The sequence below is a fragment of the Bidens hawaiensis genome, unplaced genomic scaffold, assembly GCF_021521415.1.
Source record: "Bidens hawaiensis isolate Kalapana, Puna unplaced genomic scaffold, B.hawaiensis_p1.1 tig00034127_1, whole genome shotgun sequence".
Lineage (NCBI taxonomy): Eukaryota > Viridiplantae > Streptophyta > Magnoliopsida > Asterales > Asteraceae > Bidens > Bidens hawaiensis.
The window spans coordinates 119,191-124,934 of NW_027495871.1; the positions used below are offsets into that span (position 1 = coordinate 119,191).

At 32.8% G+C, this 5,744-nt stretch overlaps 1 long non-coding RNA gene across 1 annotated transcript; it reads right to left on the reverse strand.

Moving 5' to 3' along the window:
- Positions 1-1,886: 1,886 nt before the first annotated feature.
- LOC143585692 (uncharacterized) lies at positions 1,887-4,491 on the reverse strand. Its single transcript, XR_013144577.1, has 5 exons — positions 4,333-4,491; positions 2,837-2,974; positions 2,700-2,771; positions 2,457-2,599; positions 1,887-2,249 (listed from the first exon to the last, which is right to left on the reverse strand). It is a non-coding gene; the product is annotated as an uncharacterized LOC143585692 (long non-coding RNA).
- Between the last annotated feature and the right edge of the window lie 1,253 nt (positions 4,492-5,744).

The window sequence follows — 5,744 nt, forward strand, 5'->3', positions numbered from 1 at the left end:
CCATATTCCTCAAATCTTGAAAATAACTTGAGGAATAAGTTTCTATCGGGTGTTGATAGGACGTTGTTGGAGTGCAAATGTCTGTAATCAAGAATTGGTTTGTTAGAAGGTGGCTTCACTTCAATAAATGATTGTGAAAATGTTTATCTTAAGTCTGAGATTGATAGGTCGTAAAAGGAGATTGAAAATCAGAAAAACATCAACAATGATCATGACCTACTTAATGAAGGACTTGTCAATAGCTACCTTGCACCCACGGAAGTTATGCAAATGACCTATGATGATGTTGAGGATCTATGGACTCGACTACTGACCACATTCAAAAGTTGGGTACACGATAGTGAGAAAGATTCTAAAAAGATCAAGAAGAAACTCTATGTCCTTGCTAATCTTGTTGCTGATGCTCAGGATGTTAGTAAACGAAGGAGTCTTGATGGCATTGTGGTTGCTACTTCTCATAGGGGTGCGAGTGGAAGTGGTGTCGGGTTCGCTGTTACCTGTAGTGACTTGGTTGTGATTGGAAGGATCAGGAGTAGAGATGTTTCCGTCACTTGAGCCACTATTGTTTTTGCTCCAGTTGTTGGGGCAACTATGGCTCAAGATGATGATGACGATGATTCTGATGATGCTGAATCAGATAAGGAGAGTGAAGAGGATGATGATGAGGATGAAGATCCTCATGACAATTTTACACGTGATGACGATGGCGGTAATGGTGATGGTGGCATTGGTGGCGGTAGTGTAGTGGGTGACCAAACCGCTCCACACGATGAGATGTCAAGGAATGTTGACCTAATGACCCTGCCAAGAAAACAAGAGACACATATACTGCTTTGGAGGCTGATATCTCCTCTATTTTTAATTTTGATGATATTGCGGGTACCGTGTCTCCGGTTCAAGAAGTTGTGGAACATGAAAAGGAAAATAAAGATGATGATGATGATGATGCTATCAACTATTCTCCGAACCCACATACTCCGGTTCGTGGTGATGATACCGATGCGGTGCAATTTCCAGTGACTGTAGTGACGCTTCCTGATCATACTGCTAATAAATCGTCTGAGGCTCCGAGATGTTGAAAGAACAAGAGCTACTCCATCAGCAACCGAGCGAGCATTTGAGACCGAGATGATTCTCTTTTTTGAATTATATTCCTAATAAGAACTCCCATATTCAGTTCAGGTGATTGTCGGTAAAAACCAATGAACATTACAGCGAAAGTGCGATATTTTTTACTTTTTTTTTCTAATTGTGTTTGCCGAGCAAACTCAGGTAAGACATAAACTAAAATGGATTCAGAAAGCTTAACACATAAGTGAATTAATCTCTTAGTGGCACCATTCACTTTGTATGAAACAAAGATGGCGGTATGGGTCCGTGATAGTGATAAAGCCCCGGAACCATACGGTTTCTCATTTAAGCTTCATAAGAAAGTTTAGGCTTCTTTCAAAGTAGATTTCGAATCTACTATGCATAGTTTTATGTTAACCGAAAAATCTATAGATTGTATATAACCCTAATAGCTAAGGTATCGAACCTTCTTGATGTATTATTATCATATTATCATTTCATTTAATTTACAAGCTTAATATACAAGATGGTCTCCTAAGTGTTTGCAAATAAGGTAAGGTCCCTTTCATTGAGGGTAGAACCATCCTTGACCAAATACACTATAATGCCGGCAAAATCACTAGAATATGGGAAACATGATGATCAATAGAAGATATAGATTCACACGAAAGCTAAATATACATTTTTTTTTTCAATTACACTAACCACTACTAGAAAATAGACCTTTAACGCGTCATTAAAGGGGTAGATGACACGATATCACGTGTCAAGGAAGACCATGTCATAAAGAAAAAAATGACGCAAATTCTTGTGTCATCTTTTTATGACAAACAATTATGACTAGCATTATTGACAACTTTTTTTTGACACGCGTTTGCGAGTCATGGTTTTAAGTATTATAAAAAAGAAGTTTTTTGACAGATTTATAATTTCCACATTAAATAATGACAATTAACATCTCATAATAAAACAAAAATTCATATAGCAAAATAATCAATTTCATATAATATTTCATAACATACTAGCAAACATTCAAAATTAACAATATTTCAAAGTTAACATTTCATTAACATCGATACGAACATTCACGGGTGGATAAAGGATGTCACAAAAGTCGACCATTCTTCACGAATTCCATCAATATCAGCATCCGTGTATTCATTATTCTCTCCCCCAACCTGAGAAAAAAATTAGATTACTTAAACATCAAGTTCAAATTTTTTGTCAAAAAAAAATTTATATTTTGAATGATAATTTGATTTTTTTGAATTAAAGGGTTTAAGAAGAAAGAATACAGTTCATCCAGCTTCTAGTTTGTTTCAAAGATAGTGCTTTTTAACCAGTTTGAACTATTACATATAAAAACATAACCTGAATTTGATTACCTCTAAAGTACCATCTTCTTTATAAAGAGAATCATTTTGCCCGTATTCATTAATCTTGTCTGATACAATAGGATATTTTGTCACAGGTATGAGAATTGAGAACAATGTCCTTAGCATCATAATATGATATATATTCTTCCAGCCTGCCATGTAAACTGATTTTTAACAAAAGGAAAGAGTACATAAAACCGGCAATGTAGATTCATTTGAGACATATGTTGACTATTACAAAAAGAAAGTTACCCGAAAGGATGAAAACTCAACTGTCCATGAAGAATTTAACTCGATGAGACTATATGCAATCACATCACCTTCCTGCATATTATTGAGAATATTATAATCATCCATTTGTGTGTGTGTGTGCACGATTAATTACTTACTACTCCCTTTGACTGATCTTTAGCCCATTTATTTTTAGGCTTAGTTGTTTCAGGCTTTGAATAGGCTTTTGCTTCTCTAAGTTACGTGCACAGTGAGCATAGCGCAGATCGATATTTGAAGACGGGATATCTCTCTCACTGCAAACACAACCATTCAAAAATAAAAAATAATAAAGTTATATGCAGCAGGGTCTAAAAACTGGAAAACATTATGTGAAAAAAGAAACCAATAAAGGCCATATGATATAAGATTGACCATAAAAATATACATATTGAAAAGAACACATCTCAATGTATATATATATATATATATATAATATACGCAGAACACATCTCAATGTATATATATATATATATATATAATATACGCTAGTTTTAAGAGTAAATTGAACAGTAATCACTAGAATGCGACTGTGCCTGTATGAAGGAGATGGTTCCTCACAATATGCATGCAAATTTATTTTGACTTGTAGTGTACAAATGAAAAGTTAATTTAATCATGAAACACATCTATTATTATGTATGCATCAAACACAAGTTATTAGCCTCAAACATTGATATAATGAATGAATGAATTTATAGTAAGTGAAGAAAAGTAAATATCAAGTACTACTACTAATATTATTATTATTGTTAGTGCACAGAAATTTGACACTGTGGATATGTTACTCTGGCATATAATCTGGATCAATTATCCTTAGAAAATTTTGTAGATCCTGTCAGGATCAATGATCCTTAGTACTTATTATTTATTAACGATTTTCCTTTGTTATGTTGATATTTTTTGTAGGTACAACGACTAATTAGCAAGTCCAACCTATAATCTCGCAATCAAATCTATAAAACGCGTGAATAATGAAGGAAACAACTATAATGAAGGAATGTCTTGATTATAGGCTAAAAAATAGGGATATTTGTTATATTATTTTTGTATAAATTGAAGCTTGATCAGCTAGGACAAACACACTCTGCTCTCTACGAAATTAGCATTATACACACACTTAGACATCATTGTAATCACTGATCAAAGCTTCCAACCCTTGTAACCTTTTTTTTATTAATAAAGTGGTGATAGACGATTTGTCATCACCCGGGGTTTTTTTCCTTTGATCAAAACAAGATCAAGGGGTTTTTCTTCGCAACAAATCACAGTGTTCATCATTATTTCGTTCATATAATCGTTATTATTATCGTAGCACTAAACCTCACAATTACAGATTTGGATACATTATCCTTAGAAGATTTTTGTCCAAAACAATTATTAGTATGAATGAAAGCAATAATCAGCATTGATAATACAAGTCAAGTAAGTAATTAACTAGCTTATGACATGTATGAATGAATTAGATTTCTAAGGTCTGATAGTTTTATGTAAACATGTACAACCTAAACATAGAAGAAGCCAATAACAATCTCATAATTCACAAAAAAAAAATTAAAGAAAAAAAAACCTTTATTATCAATATTATGAAAATGATTATGATTATGAATAATACCAGTGGGTGCATAGTTTGGTGGTGTCGGCGGCATGATCGGACGCTGCTGCGGCCATCAAGCAAGTAAAAACAGTCTGCAAATTCCAAATCACGAAGAATAGATTGATTCATTGAGTTATGTTAAATTCAATTGAACTGAATTGAATTGAAACGAAGCCCCGTATAATATAAATAATAATAGATCGAAGAATTAAGAAAAATAATAATAATTTATTAAAAGCAAAGAAGCCCACCTTAATTGAATTGATTGATTGATAGATCCAAATAAGACTTTTCTACCCGCAACAACAACAATAACAACAAAGAAAGAAAGAAAGAAAGAAAGAAAGAAAGAAAGCAACAGATTCTGCTTCTAGCTAATAAGTGGTCAATTCCATATCATCTTCAACAAAAACTAACTTTCTAAAGATAAAAGAATATTAACTATTATGTTAACCTGATCTGAGAGGACTTTATTCCCATTTCACAAATGCCCTCCCTCTTTCTATAACAAAAATGTATTATTTTTTTATCATTTTATCTATTGACTCATCAACTTACCATTAATGCAAACATCTGATTATCTAATTATTATAAAATCAGGAAACATAACCCTAAACAAGGCTTACTTCAAGTTCTGAAGATTTGAGGAGACTAAACTGATTCAATCTTTTTTTTTAGGTTTTATTTTCCAGATTAATCATGGTTTCTGCTGATGTGAAGTCGAAGACTCACTCAAAAATAAACTGAATACAACTAGTTAAATAGCGGTAAGCGGGTATCGAACACAGGGAGTTTGTGGAAAATGTATTGCTAAGTAGCTTTATAATTAAACTAAATTAAGCTAAGTGCAAAAAGTAAATTCAAAGAGTTGGTTGTTTGGTTTTGATTAACAAAAAATAGCTAAAGCAATAAACGAGTTTTATACAATATAAGAAAGAATGCTCTCTCCTGATTTCAGGTTTTCAATGTTGATAAAGTTAATGTTTTCTTGTGAGATGAACTACACAATTATAGTTCGTGAAAATGCTTTTGGATGTGATAAGAAAGGACTAAGTACTTGGATTACAAAAACGTAAGGTTGTCACTCAATAATCAGTTTAGTATTGTTAATCCTAATTCTCTTCTACTAAATCTCGATTGCCTATGGCACCAAGAACGGATAGTCAAGAACACGAATTTATACCATACTAACAATTACAAAAGAAACCCACAATCACCATAGCAAAATACTCATAGGATCAAATTACTATCTCACCAATAACATAAACGATTAACAATTATCTAATTAGAAAACCTTACAATTCGGGAGAGAATAATAAGAGTACTAGCCACACATCGTCTGATTAATCATCACATCAATTAGGTTAATTGAATAAATCATAAACCCAAACAAATGATTATAATCACCAAACTCTTGTTCTAGCTCTCCA